The sequence below is a fragment of the Mustelus asterias genome, chromosome 20 (genome assembly GCF_964213995.1).
Source record: "Mustelus asterias chromosome 20, sMusAst1.hap1.1, whole genome shotgun sequence".
Classification (NCBI taxonomy): domain Eukaryota; kingdom Metazoa; phylum Chordata; class Chondrichthyes; order Carcharhiniformes; family Triakidae; genus Mustelus; species Mustelus asterias.
The window spans coordinates 80,832,411-80,847,521 of record NC_135820.1 but is presented as its reverse complement, the minus strand read 5'-3'; positions in this window follow the sequence as shown (position 1 = coordinate 80,847,521).

The window sequence follows — 15,111 nt, the reverse complement described above, 5'->3', positions numbered from 1 at the left end:
GCTGCCGTCAGACTTTTGAATGGACATATCTCACATTAAGTTGATATGTCTCTCCACCCCAGCTATGACTGTAATCTACATTCTGCACTCTCTTGTTTCCTTCTCTATGAACGGTGTGCTTTGTCTCGCGTGCAAGAAATAATACTTTTCACTGTATGATAATAATGTGACAATAATAAATCAATAATCAAATCAAACATAGGACAGAGACCATAATGTTGTACAGAGATTGATTCATTTACAGGATCTGGGCATCACTGGCTAGGTCAGCATTTATTGCCCATCCATAATAGCCCCTTGAGAAGATGGTGGTGAGCTACCTTCTTGGACCTTTGCAGTCCATGGGGTGTGGGTAAACCCACAGTGCTGTTAGGGAGAAAGTTCCAGGATTACACATGGTTATTGACAGTACCTCTCTTCTGATGTACTAGGCCAGCATTTATTGCTCATCCCCGAGGGTATTTATGTGTCTACCACATTGCTGTGGCTCTGGAGTAGCATGTAGCCCAGACTAGGTAAGGTGGGCACATATCCTTCCCTAAAAGGACATTAGTGAACCAGATGGGTTTTTACGACAATCAACAATGGTTTCATGGTCGTCATTAGACTTTTAATTCAAGATTTTTATTGAATTCAGATTTCACCATCTGCAGTGGTGGGGTTCAAACCCGGGTCCCCATTACCCTGCTTCTCTGTATTCATAGTCCAATGACAATACCATTGCGCCGGTGCTTCTCCTACCCAACCCAGTGACAGTGAAGGATTGGAGATATGTTTCCAAGTCAGGATGGTGAGTGACCTGGAGGGAACTGGCCGGTGGTGGCAACATAAGAGAGAAGATGAAACAAATCACAAAGTGGTGTGAGCAAAATTGAGGTTCAAGGTCTGTGGATTATAGATGGAAGGAAGGTTTTTGGGAGATGAGATGCCAAATTTTTGAGTTTTGTGCAAGAATACAGTGCAATAGGAGATTGGTGCGAATTGTGGAGGGTATCTCTCTCTCTCCTACTTTAGTTCCAGTATAATTTTACATTCAGTTGGTTAAAGCAGATAATTGTATCAGGTAAAACTGAGTTTCACTGTGATGCCTCCTGCTTATTTGTTAATTTGGCATTGAGTTCTTATATTTTCCATGGTTTGTTCTGGGTGATGCCAAATCGACACTGGAGAGATTTGATTTTCTCGTTGTGTATCGAGTATCTGAAGCTGCCTCAGGTTGTGTGACTGTGGTTTAGTGTTAGCCACGAGCTTCAGGGAAGATTGAAGCCAGAGGCCTTTTGTATTGGATCTTTCACAAGGTGTATGTTTGTGACTTCCTGTTTTTGGGAGGAGTGAACCATTTATATGGCAAGCCATTAAACAAGGGGGAGCTGCTTACTGCAGCTGTGAAAGATCAGATTCCGAAGGAATCAAAGGGAAACATTGAAGGAGCAGAGATTGGGAAACACACAGGAGGATCCATTGCAGGAGGATCTGTTCCGGGACGATCTGGTACAGGAGGATGCGGAACATAAGAATCCGTTACAGGAGGATCTATTACAAATTAGTTTTCCCAGGGGCTCTCCTGGTTGAATTAAGCTTAAATCACTGCAGTATTACCTGCACTATAACTGCGCCCAGTTCTGGTCGCCACACTACCAGAAGGACGTGGAGGCTTTAGAGAGAGTGCAGAGGAGGTTTACCAGGATGTTGCCTGGTATGGAAGGGCTTAGTTATGAGGAGAGATTGGGTAATCTGGGGTTGTTCTCACTGGAAAGACGGAGGATGAGGGGTGACCTAAAAGAGGTGTATAAAATTATGAAAGGCATAGATAGGGTGAACGGTGGGAAGCTTTTTCCCAGATCGGTGGTGATGTTCACAAGGGGTCATAAGTTCAAGGTGGGGGGGGGAGGTTTAACACGGATATCAGAAGGACGTATTTTACACAGAGGGTGGTGGGGGCCTGGAATGCGCTGCCGGGCAAGGTGGTGGAGGCAGACACACTGGGAATGTTTAAGACTTATCTAGATAGCCACATGAACGGAGTGGGAATGGAGGGATACAAAAGAATGGTCTAGTTTTGACCAGGGAGCGGCGTGGGCTTGGAGGGCCGAAGGGCCTGTTCCTGTGCTGTATTGTTCGTTGTTCTTTGTTATTACTGGTTTGGGTTGTAGCGTGCTTTCGTCAATTTAACTATCTCAGTGAATGACTTGGAGTCAGGCGTGCTTGGGTATGTGAGGCTGCTTATTAAATTGTAGACCTGGGCCCCATACGTGCTCAAAAGGATTACCTTTCTCTTCTGCTCCTCCTCCAATCCGTTGGCTGGATTGTTAGGCGGATTAGCCATGATCAATGCACGGGGTTACAGGATTAGGCAGGGCATTGGGCCTAGGTAGGATGCTCAGAGGGTTAGTGCAGACTTAATGGGCCAAATGGTCTCTTTTTCACTGTAGGGATTCTATGAAACCAACAGGCTGTCAAATTCAAATGCACCCAATGGAACAGAAATGAAATCAAAACCCTGGAACATATACACCTCTGCCTCAACAATAATGTGGTTACCAACAACAGAAAAATAAATGTCACTGAGTGGATGCAGGTTGAAAGAGGGAGACATTTTTATGGTAGCCAGTGGCAGTCAGTTGAAGCAGAACCTTGAGTGTTGCTTTTTTTCCCCACATTCCTCTTTTGTTCTGCCAACTCTCTAGGCAACTTTATAGTGACCTCACTTCTGGTCACATGTTTGTCACAAGACTCACTAAATAGATAATAAAAACACCCCGGTTTGTTACAATTGGAAGAGTTCTACAAACACCATTCAGATCAATGGACAGATAATCAGTTTTAGTGGTGTTTGATAGGGGAATAAACACTGGCTGTAGGACACCAAGAGAATTGCCATGCCATGGGACTATATATTATGGGTGGAGAGGGTCTGTCTTTTCGCCTGGCTTGTTCCGCACCCATTTTCTGGCTGCTGGGCTGCTAATTGGCTTGAGGCAAGCCTTCCACTCCCACCTTCTGAGGAAGCCCCACCTCCTGGAGCTGCCAACCAGCTGGGAATGGTGGCCATAACTGGAACTGCAGCCAGACCCGAAAAAGGCGTTTAGTGATGGAGCCTGGAGTTTAAGATAAGTATGAAGTTTTAGTGGGGCCAGGAGGTCGGTCCTAGCAAGGGGGTTGGGGCGGGGGGCAATTAAGGGCCTCAGTTGGCCCATAGGCAGGCAGACAGGCCTCCTGGTACCCCACACCCCTGTTGCTGATACATTTGTGGCAGGGCAGGAGTGGGCGGGAGCTGCCTGGAATGGTCCACCCATGGCATTGCACCCTATTTTATTGTTGTGTCTGACTGCCAACTGCACCCAGGAGGCTGTAAAATCCAGCCCATGGTGTCTTTTACATCCACCTGGGGGATTCCCAAATTGCATCCCTTTCTGATTCTTTATTGTGTCCAGCTTTAAGACATTCAGCACTCAAGGCATTCGACTCAAATGTCAGTGATCTGAATGATGAGAAGAGACTGGACAAACATTCCAGTCTAGAACAAGGTTGTTTAAACATAATCTTCTAGGGGTAGAAGGTTGTTAAATTAATCAAAATAATAAAACTGGAATACTATAAATTGAAGTGCAAGAGTAGTATAAATTGTCACAAGTTCAAGCGAGTTAAAAGTGCATTCTGAACAGAAAAATGGTCAAAGCACAGAATAGAATTCCAGAGTCCAGGCCGCAAAAACCGGAGAATTGCTTATGAAGCAATTTAATGCTGAAGTTGGGAGTTTTCTGGATGGATAAATTGAAATTTATAGCAGTGTGGACTATCTACAAGATGCACTGCAGGAATTCACCAAAGATCCTGAGACAGCACCTTCCAAACCCATGACCACTTCCATCGAGAAGGACAACAGAGCAGATACATGGGAACACCACCACCTGCAAGTTCCCCTCCAAGTAAATCACCATCCTGACTTGGAAATATATCGCTGTTCCTTCACTGTCGCTGGGTCAAAATTCTGGAATTCCCTCCCTAACGGCATTGTGGGTCAACCCACAGCACATGGACTGCAGCGATTTAAGAAGGCAGCTCACCACCACCTTCTCAAGGGCAACTAGGGATGGGCAATATGTGCTGGCCAGCCAGCGACCCCCATGTCCCACAAATGAATAAAAGAAATGATTGAAGAAACCTCCTATAGCTATCTTGCGATAATCTCTGTTCCCTTACTGCCCAGATATGAACAATATGAAGAAAGCGTACAGTTAGTGACGAGTTCATGCTGGCACTTTGATTTGATATGTTTTCTTCAATTGTCATCTGACTTTTCATCCTGTTGACATTTTCAGGGTTATATTCTCAGGATGTGGGCAAAGCTGGCACAGCCTCAGTCATTGCCCCTCCCTGGTTACCCTGACTGGCTCCCTAGGCTTCAGAGGATAATAAGAGTGAACTATGTTGATGCACACTAGCACCTAGCTTTTTATTTTGCAATTTTGAGAATGTGCCATTGACAGCCTGGTGCAGATCATGTAAGTACTGACTTGTGTACACAGTGCTCAACATTTTCTGAAGGCATGTTACCAAGGAGAAAATGAGCAAACAGGATTGCGAGCAGATCAACACAAAATATGTAATAGCTGTTTTCCCAGGCTGTCGAAAGTTCTGATGACAAGTGAGAATTCTCTCTCTGTTTACACACTGATGTTTGGAATAGTTGCTTGGCAGCGCAGAGCTGTAGTAGTGCGGAAAAAAGAGAATCCCACCACGGCAGCTGGTGGAATTTAAATTCAATTAATAAATCTGGAACGTAAAGCTAGTTTCGGTCATGGTGAACATGACACTTTCGTTGATTGTTGTAAAACCCTATCGGGTTCACTAATGTCCTTTAGGGAAGGAAATCTGTTGTCCTTACCTGGTCTGGCCTACATGTGACTCCAGACCCACAGCAATGGGGTTAACTCTTAACTGTCCTCTGAAATGGCCTCGCAAACCACTCAGTTCAAGGGTAATTAGGGATGGGCGATAAATTCTGGTTCAGCCAGCGATGTCCACATCCCATGAAAGTTTTAAGAAAAAAGTAACAAATGCTTCATCTTGTCCATAAAATATCTCAGCCAATGAGCCTCAAGATGAAGATTAAACCTTTAGTCTGTTGAAATATGCTCGCTTTTCTTACCTAACTAATGATTACATGACACTGAGTAAACAATTAAGTAGAACAGGAATGACACACTTAGATGACAGTATTCCATCTAACTTCATGTCATCAGAAACAATTAAAGCTCCAATGTATTTGAAGATCTCTCCTGGAGCTTGGTCTGTGATGATGAGTTTTATTTGGAACGGAACTTTAATGGAATTCCTCCCTGCTCCTGCTCCTAGAATGAGAAAGCAAAGTAGCAACATCGTGAAGTGGTCATCACCAACTGTCATATTTCTGTTTAGTTTTGGATAGCTTTTAGCTCCAGAAACCATCAGTCTGAAAGGCAAAGTAAGACACGGAATTGGGCAGGGTAAACCTGAAAGCTCTTGAAACCAGGCATGGGATTGCTGAATGTTATGAACCAGGTCTGTTGGGTGTGATGTCGGCAGTGGTGCCATCTCGCTACTGCCTGTTCGTCTGCATGCTCTCTATGTGCCGTCAGTGCTAAATGCACTGATGATTGACAGCAGGCATCAGCAAGGGGCACAAGGTTAAGCTCTGCTGGCTGACCTGCTAGTCTGCATCCTGGAGAGGAGAGGTAGCTGGAGCAGGGATTGGAAGTGGGAACGGATTCTGACCTGGGCACGACAGACGATTGTCTGAAGATAGGCGAGTGTTTTGTGATGCTGTGCCGGTGGAAAGGAAAGGCCTCACATTCGTAAGAGACAAGGAGGTCCACGAGAACTAGGAGCAGGAGTGGACCATCTCCCCATCAAGCCCCCTCCTCCATTCAACATGGTAATGGTTTAAACATAAAAACCAGAAGCAGGAGGAGGCCATTCCGCCCTTCAAGTCTGCTCCACCATTCATTTTGATCGTGGCAGATCATCAAATTCAACATCCTGATCCCCCTTCCCCCCATATCCCTGATCCCTTTAGCCCCGAGAGCTTTTTCTAATTTCTTCTTGAAATCAGACGTTTTGGCCTCAACTACTTTTTGTGGTAGTGAATTCCACACATTCACCACCCTCTGGGTGAAAACATTTCTCCTCACCTCTGATCTAAAAGGTTTACCCCTTATCCTCCAACTATGACCAAAACTGCACACAATTCTCCAGGTGTGGCCTCACCAACACCTTATATAATTGCAGCAAAACATCACTATCCCAATACTCAAATCCTCTCGCTATGAAGGCCAACATACCATTTGCCTTCTTTACTGTCTGCCGTACCTATGTGCTTACTTTCAGTGACTGATGCACGAGGACTCCAAGGTCTCGTTGAGTATCCAACTCTCTCAATTTACACCCATTCAAGTAATAATCTGTCTTCCTATTATTGTTACCAAAGTGGATAACCTCACATTTATCCACATTATACTGCATCTGCCATGCACATGGCCACACACTCAGCCTGTCCAAATCACGCTGAAACATCTCTGCATCCTCCTCACAGCTCGCCCTCCCACCCAACTTTGTTCATTTGCAAATTTGGAGATAATACATTCAGTTCCCTCTTCCAAATCATTAATATATGATGTGAACAGTTGGAGTCCTGCAGATACCTGCAGAACCCCACTAGTCACTGAAAAAGACCCATTTATGCGATCTCTTTGCTTCCTATCTGCTAACCAGCTTTCTATTCATCTCAAGACATTACCTGCAATCCCATGTGCTTTAACTTTACATAGCAGTCTGTTATGTGAGACGTTGTTGAAAGCCTTCTGAAAGTCTAAATAAACCACATCCACTGGTTCTTCTCAGTCTATAGCTACATCCTCAAAAAATTCCAATAGATTCATCAGGTATGATTTTCCTATTGTCAGTCCATGCTGACTTTGTCTGATTATACCACTGCCTTCCAAAAGCTGAGTTATGAAATCCTTGATAGACTCTAGCAACTTCCCCGATACCGATTTAGGCTCACTGGTCGATAGTTTCATGTTTTCTCTCTACCTCCCTTTTTGAATAGTGGGCTTACATTAGCTACTCTCCAATCTGCAGGAACTATTCCAGAGTCCAAAGAATTTTGGAAAATAACCACCAATGGATCTGCTATTTCCAGGGCCACTTCCTTCAGTTACTCTGGGATGAAGATTATCAGGACCTGGAGATTTATCCACCTTCAATCCCATCAATTTCCACAAAACCATTTCTCTACTAATGCTGATTTCCTTCAACTCCTCAACTCCTCACTAAGCAGGGATGTACTTCTGAGGCTTTATAAAGCACTGGTTAGGCCCCATTTGGAGTACTGTGAGCAATTTTGGGCCCCACACCTCAGGAAGGACATACTGGCACTGGAGCGGGTCCAGCGGAGATTCACACGGATGATCCCAGGAATGGTAGGCCTGACATACGATGAACGTCTGAGGATCGTGGGATTATATTCATTGGAGTTTAGGAGGTTGAGGGGAGATCTAATAGAAACTTACAAGATAATGAACGGCTTAGATAGGATGGACGTAGGGAAGTTGTTTCCATTAGCAGGGGAGACTAGGACGCGAAGGCACAGCCTTAGAATAAAAGGGAGTCACTTTAGAACAGAGATGAGGAGAAATTTCTTCAGCCAGAGAGTGGTAGGTCTGTGGAATTCATTGCCACAGAGGACTGTGGAGGCCGAGACGTTGAGCGTCTTCAAGACAGAAATTGATAAATTCTTGATTTCTCGAGGAATTAAGGGCTATGGGGAGAGAGCGGGTAAATGGAGTTGAAATCAACCATGATTGAATGGTGGAGTGGACTCGATGGGCCGAATGGCCTTACTTCCGCTCCTATGTCTTATGGTCTTATGGTCTTAAAACATGTTTCTCTCAGAACTTCAAATTTGACCTTGCGTTTCAACACCACTTTACCACTCACTCCCCAAATCCCTTAATTCCCTCAGAGACCAAAGATCTGACAGTCCCAGTCCTAAATATATTCAATGACGGAGCATTCACAAACCTTTGGGGTGGAGAATTCCATCAATTCACAATAGTGAATTGGGTATAGATGGGTCTTTTTCTAAATGGAGGTCGGTCACCAGTGGTGTGCCCCAGGGATCTGTTCTGGGACCCTTGCTGTTTGTCATTTTCATAAATGACCTGGATGAGGAAGTGGAGGGATGGGTTGGTAAGTTTGCCGATGACACGAAGGTTGGTGAGGTTGTGGATAGTCTGGAGGGATGTGAGAAGTTACAGAGGGACATAGATAGGATGCAAGACTGGGCGGACAAGTGGCAGATGGACTTCAACCCAGATAAATGCGTCGTGGTCCATTTGGGTAGGTCAAATGGGATGAACAAAGAACAAAGAACAGTACAGCACAGGAAACAGGCCCTTCGGCCCTCCAAGCCTGTGCCGCTCCTTGGTCCAACTAGACCAATTGTTTGTATCCCTCCATTCCCAGGCTGCTCATGTGACTATCCAGGTAAGTCTTAAACGATGTCAGCGTGCCTGCCTCCACCACCCTACTTTGCAGCGCATTCCAGGCCCCCACCACCCTCTGTGTAAAAAACGTCCCTCTGATGTCTGAGTTATACTTCGCCCCTCTCACCTTGAGCCCGTGACCTCTCGTGATCGTCACCTCCGACCTGGGAAAAAGCTTCCCACTGTTCACCCTATCTATACCCTTCATAATCTTGTACACCTCTATTAGATCTCCCCTCATTCTCCGTCTTTCCAAGGAGAACAACCCCAGTCTACCCAATCTCTCCTCATAGCTAAGACCCTCCATACCAGGCAACATCCTGGTAAACCTTCTCTGCATTCTCTCTAACGCCTCCACGTCCTTCTGGTAGTGCGGCGACCAGAACTGGACGCAGTATTCCAAATGCGGCCGAACCAACGTTCTATACATCTGCAACATCAGACCCCAACTTTTATACTCTATGCCCCGTCCTATAAAGGCAAGCATGCCATATGCCTTATTCACTACCTTCTCCACCTGTGACGTCACCTTCAAGGATCTGTGGACTTGCACACCCAGGTCCCTCTGCGTATCTACACCCTTTATGGTTCTGCCATTTATCGTATAGCTCCTCCCTACATTATTTCTACCAAAATGCATCACTTTGCATTTATCAGGATTGAACTCCATCTGCCATTTTTTTGCCCAAATTTCCAGCCTATCTATATCCTTCTGTAGCTTCTGACAATGCTCCTCACTATCTGCAAGTCCTGCCAATTTTGTGTCGTCCGCAACGTTACTGATCATCCCAGTTACACCTTCTTCCAGATTGTTTATATAAATCACAAACAGCAGAGGTCCCAATACAGAGCCCTGCGGAACACCACTAGTCACAGGCCTCCAGCCGGAAAAAGACCCTTCCACTACCACCCTCTGTCTTCTGTGACCAAGCCAGTTCTCCACCCATCTAGCCACCTCCCCCTTTATCCCATGAGATCCAACCTTTTTCACCAGCCTACCATGAGGGACTTTGTCAAACGCTTTACTAAATTCCATATAGACGACATCCACGGCCCTTCCCTCGTCAACCATTCTGGTCACTTCTTCAAAAAACTCCACCAGGTTAGTGAGGCATGACCTCCCTCTCACAAAACCATGCTGACTATCGTTAATGAGTTTATTCCTTTCTAAATGCGCATACATCCTATCTCTAAGAATCTTCTCCAACAACTTCCCCACCACAAACGTCAAGCTCACCGGCCTATAATTACCCGGGTTATCCTTCCTACCCTTCTTAAATAACGGGACCACATTAGCTATCCTCCAATAGGAAGGATGTGGAAAAGATTGAAAGGGTGCAGAGGAGATTTACAAGGATGTTGCCTGGATTGAGTGGCATGCCTTATGAGGATAGGCAGAGGGAGCTCGGTCTTTTCTCCTTGGAGAGACGAAGGATGAGAGGAGACCTAATAGAGGTGTGTAAGATGTTGAGAGGCATAGATCGGGTGGACTCTCAGAGGCTTTTTCCCAGGGTGGAAATGTCTGCTACGAGAGGACACAGGTTTAAGGTGCTGGGGGGTAGGTACAGGGGAGATGTTAGGGGTAAGTTTTTCACACAGAGGGTGATGGGCGAGTGGAATCGGCTGCCGTCAGTGGTGGTGGAGGCGAACTCAATAGGGTCTTTTAAGAGACTCCTGGATGAGTACATGGAGCTTAATAGGATGGAGGGTTATAGGTAGGTCTAGAAGGTAGGGATGTGTTCGGCACAACTTGTGGGCCGAAGGGCCTGTTTGTGCTGTAGTTTTTCTATGTTTCTATAGTGAGGGGAGGTATTTCCCCTCCAGGATGGAAGTGGTGACAAACTCCATTAACCCTTTGGACCCAGCCATAGTGTGGCAGCTGACATCTCAATTTGCAGAACATCACAGCTTTCAGTAGAAGGTCAGATTTAGACTATGAAAAATTAGCTTGTTCTCATACTTACTCAGATTGATTTCAGTCCAATTGGCCTGGGATAAATGCTGGAAATGTAAAGTCGCCATAGTCCCAAAGGCTGCTCTTCCCCTCTTTGAGAGAGAGAGAGCTGACTGGTGGTGATTGAACTCGAGGAGCATCAAGGTTGAGAACACAGGGCCTTCATGAATAGCCACAGCCGGTATGAGAATTGAACCCACACTGTAAGCGTCGCTCCACTTCACAAACCAGCTGTCCAGCCAACTGAGTTAAACGGAAATAGTCAGCAAGTTTTGCAGCATCTGTGGAGAAAGCAAAGAGTTAATGTTTCAGGTGAATGGCCTTTTGTAAGAACATAAAAACTTAAGAACTAGGAGCAGGAGTAGGCCATCTGGCCCCTCGAGCCTGCTCCGCCATTCAATAAGATCATGGCTGATCTTTTCGTGGACTCAGCTCCACTTACCCGCCCGCTCACCATAACCCTTAATTCCTTTACTGTTCAAAAATTTATCTATCCTTGCCTTAAAAACATTCAGTGAGGTAGCCTCAACTGCTTCACTGAGCAGGGAATTCCACAGATTCACAACCCTTTGTGTGAAGAAGTCCCTCCTCAACTCAGTCCTAAATCTGCTTCCCCTTATTTTGAGGCCGTGCCCCCTAGTTCTAGTTTCACCTGCCAGTGGAAACAACTTCCCTGCTTCTATCTTATCTATTCTCTTCATAATCTTATATATTTCTGTAAGATTCCCCTCATTCTTTTGAATTCCAATGAGCATAGCCCCACTCTACTCAGTCTCTCCTCATAAGCCCGTGACTGCTGAAGTGTTCCCCGACTGGAAGGGAGCACTCCTGTCTGGTGATTGACGAGCGGTGTCCATTCATCCATTGTCGTAGCGTCTGCATGGTCTCGCTAATGTACCATGCCTCGGGACATTCTTTCCTGCAGTGTATCAGGCAGACAACGTTGGCCAAGTCGCAAGAGTATGTATCATGTACCTGGTGGATGGTGTTCTCACGTGAGATGATGGCATCCATGTCGATGATCCGGCACGTCTTGCAGAGGTTGCTGTGGCAGGATTGTGTGGCGTCGTGGTCACTGTTCTGAAGGCTGGGTAGTTTGCTGCGGACAATGGTCTGTTTGAGGTTGTGCAGTTGTTTGAAGGCAAGAAGTGGGGATGTGGGGATGGCCTTGGCGAGATGTTCGTCTTCATCGATGACATGTTGAAGGCTCCAGAGAAGATGTCGTAGCTTCTCTGCTCTGGGGAATTACTGGACGACAAAGGATACTCTGTCCGCCGTGTCCCGTGTTTATCTTCTGAGGAGGTCAGTGCGGTTTTTCGCTGTGGCACGTCGGAACTGTCGATCGATGAGTCGAGCGCCATATCCTGTTCTTATGAGGGCGTCTTTCAGTGTCTGTAGATGTCTGTTGCGACCCTCCTCATCTGAGCAGATCCTGTGTATACGGAGGGCTTGGCCGTAGGCAGTCCCATCGTATCAGGCAATGGGACCCTGTGCGAGAACCTCTCCGGCTACGTCGAGGGCATCCTGAAACCCATTGTACAAAGAACCCTCAGCCTCTGTCGCGACACTACGGACTTCCTACAGAAACTCAGCACATATGGAGCAGTTGAACCAGGAGCACTTCTTGTCACAATGGATGTCTCGGCACTTTACACCAGAATCCTCCACGACAACGGCATTGCTGCAACGGCCTCAGTACTCAACGCCGACAACTGCCAATCTCCAGATGCAATTCTACAACTCATCCGCTTCATCCTGGACCACAACGTCTTCACCTTTAACAACCAGTTCTTCATCCAGACACACGGAACAACCATAGGGACCAAATTCGCACCTCAATATGCCAACATCTTTATGCACAGTTTCGAACAAGACCTCTTCACCGCACAGGACCTTTAACTGATGCTATCCACTAGATACATCAATGACATTGTCTTCCTTTGGACTCATGGCGAACAATCACTGAAACAACTATATGATGACATCAACAAGTTCCATCCCACCATCAGACTCACCATGGACTACTCTCCTGAATCAGTGGCATTCTTGGACACACGCATCTCCATCAAGGACGGTCACCTCATCACTTCACTGTAACCCAAGCCCACGGATAACCTCACAATGCTCCACTGCTCCAGCTTCCATCCTAAACACATTAAAGAAGCCATCATAAGAACATAAGAAATAGGAGCAGGAGTAGGCCATCTGGCCCTTCGAGCCTGCCCCGCCATTCAACAAGATCATGGCTGATCTGAAGCGAATCAGTTCCACTTACCCGCCTGCTCCCCATATCCCCTAATTCCCTTTTCGATCAGAAAACTATCTACCCGTGATTTAAACATATTCAATGAGGAAGCCTCCACCACTTCAATGGGCAGAGAATTCCAGAGATTCACTACCCTCTGAGAGAAGAAGTTCCCCCTCAACTCTGTTCTGAACCGGCCCCCCCTTATTTTGAGGCTGTGCCCTCTAGTTCTGGTTTCCCTTCTAAGTGGAAAGAATCTCTCCACCTCTACCCTATCCAGCCCCTTCATTATCTTATATGTCTCTATAAGATCACCCCTCATCCTTCTAAACTCCAACGAGTACAGACCCAATCTGTTTAATCTCTCCTCATAAGCTATACCCCTCATCTCCGGCATCAACCTGGTGAACCTTCTCTGCACTCCCTCCAAGGCCAATATATCCTTTCGCAAATAAGGGGATCAAAACTGCACACAGTACTCCAGTTGAGGCCTCACCAGTGCCTTGTACAGTTGCAGCAAGACCTCCCTGCTTTTATATTCTATCCCCTTCGCGATAAAGGCCAACATTCCATTCGCCTTCTTGATCACCTGCTGCACCTGCAGACTGAGTTTTTGCGATTCGTGCACAAGGACCCCCAGGTCCCTCTGCACAGTCGCACGATGTAATTTTTCTCCATTTAAATAATATTCCAATTTACTATTATTTCTTCCAAAGTGGATAACCTCACATTTGCTAACGTTATATTCCATCTGCCAGATCCTCGCTCACTCGCTCAGCCTATCCAAATCTCTCTTCAGACTTTCCGCGTCCTCCACGCAATTTGCTTTCCCACTCACCTTCGTGTCATCAGCAAACTTGAATACCCTAGATTCAGTCCCCTCCTCCAGATCATCTATGTAAATTGAGGCCCCAGCACCGATCCCTGCGGCACGCCACTGGTCACCAACTGCCAACCAGAAAAGCACCCATTTATCTCAACTCTCTGCTTCCTGTTAGATAGCCAATCCCCAATCCACGCCAACACCTTACCCCTAACTCCGTGTACCCCAATCTTCTGCAGCAACCTTTTGTGAGGCACCTTATCGAACGCCTTCTGGAAATCTAAAAACACCACATCCACCGGTTCCCCTCTGTCAACCGCACTAGTGACATCTTTATAAAAGTCCAGTAGATTCGTCAAACACGACTTTCCCTTCATGAATCCATGCTGCGTCTGCTTGATCGAACCATTCTTATTCAGGTGCTCTGTTATTTCCTCTTTAATAATGGACTCTAGCATCTTCCCAACTACGGACGTTAAGCTAACCGGCCTGTAGTTACCTGCCTTTTGTCTACTTCCTTTTTTAAACAGCGGCGTAACAGTAGCTGTTTTCCAGTCAGCCGGCACTACCCCAGAGTCCAGCGAATTTTGATAAATTGCTACTAACGCATCTGCTATTACCTCAGCCATTTCTTTCAGTACCCTGGGATGCATTCCATCCGGGCCCGGGGACTTGTCTACCTTCAGTCCTATTAGTCTACCAAGCACCACCTCCTTAGTAACAGTAATTGTATTAAGGACCTCCCCTCCCACCAACTCTCGATCTCTATTATTCGGCAAACTATTTGTGTCTTCCACCGTGAAGACCGACACAAAGAACTTATTTAAAGTCTCAGCCATTTCCTCGTTTTCCACTATTAAATCCCCCCTCTCATCTTCCAAGGGTCCAACATTCACTCTAGCCACTCTATTCCTTTTTATATACTTGTAAAAACTTTTACTATCATATTCCTTTTTATATACTTGTAAAAACTTTTACTATCATCCCCTACAGCCAAGCCCTCCGTACACACAGGATCTACTCCGATGAGGAGGATCGCAACAGACATCTACAGACGCTGAAAGACTCATAAGAGCAGGATATGGCGCTCGACTCATCGATCGGCAGTTCCGACGCGCCACAGCGAGAAACCGCACCGACCTCCTGAGAAGACAAACACAGGACATGGCGGACAGAGTATCCTTCGTCCATAGAACCATAGAACCATAGAAAATTACAGCTCAGAAACAGGCCTTTTGGCCCTTCTTGTCTGTGCTGAACCATTTTTTGCCTAGTCCCACTGACCAGCACTTGGACCATATCCCTCCACACCCCTCTCATCCATGACCCCGTCCAAGTTTTTCTTAAATGTTAAAAGTGACCCCGCATTTACCACTTTATCCGGCAGCTCATTCCACACTCCCACCACTCTCTGCGTGAAGAAGCCCCCCCTAATATTCCCTTTAAACTTTTCTCCTTTCACCCTTAACCCATGCCCTCTGGTTTTTTTCTCCCCTAGCCTCAGTGGAAAAAGCCTGCTTGCATTCACTCTATCTATACCCATCAAAATCTTATACACCTC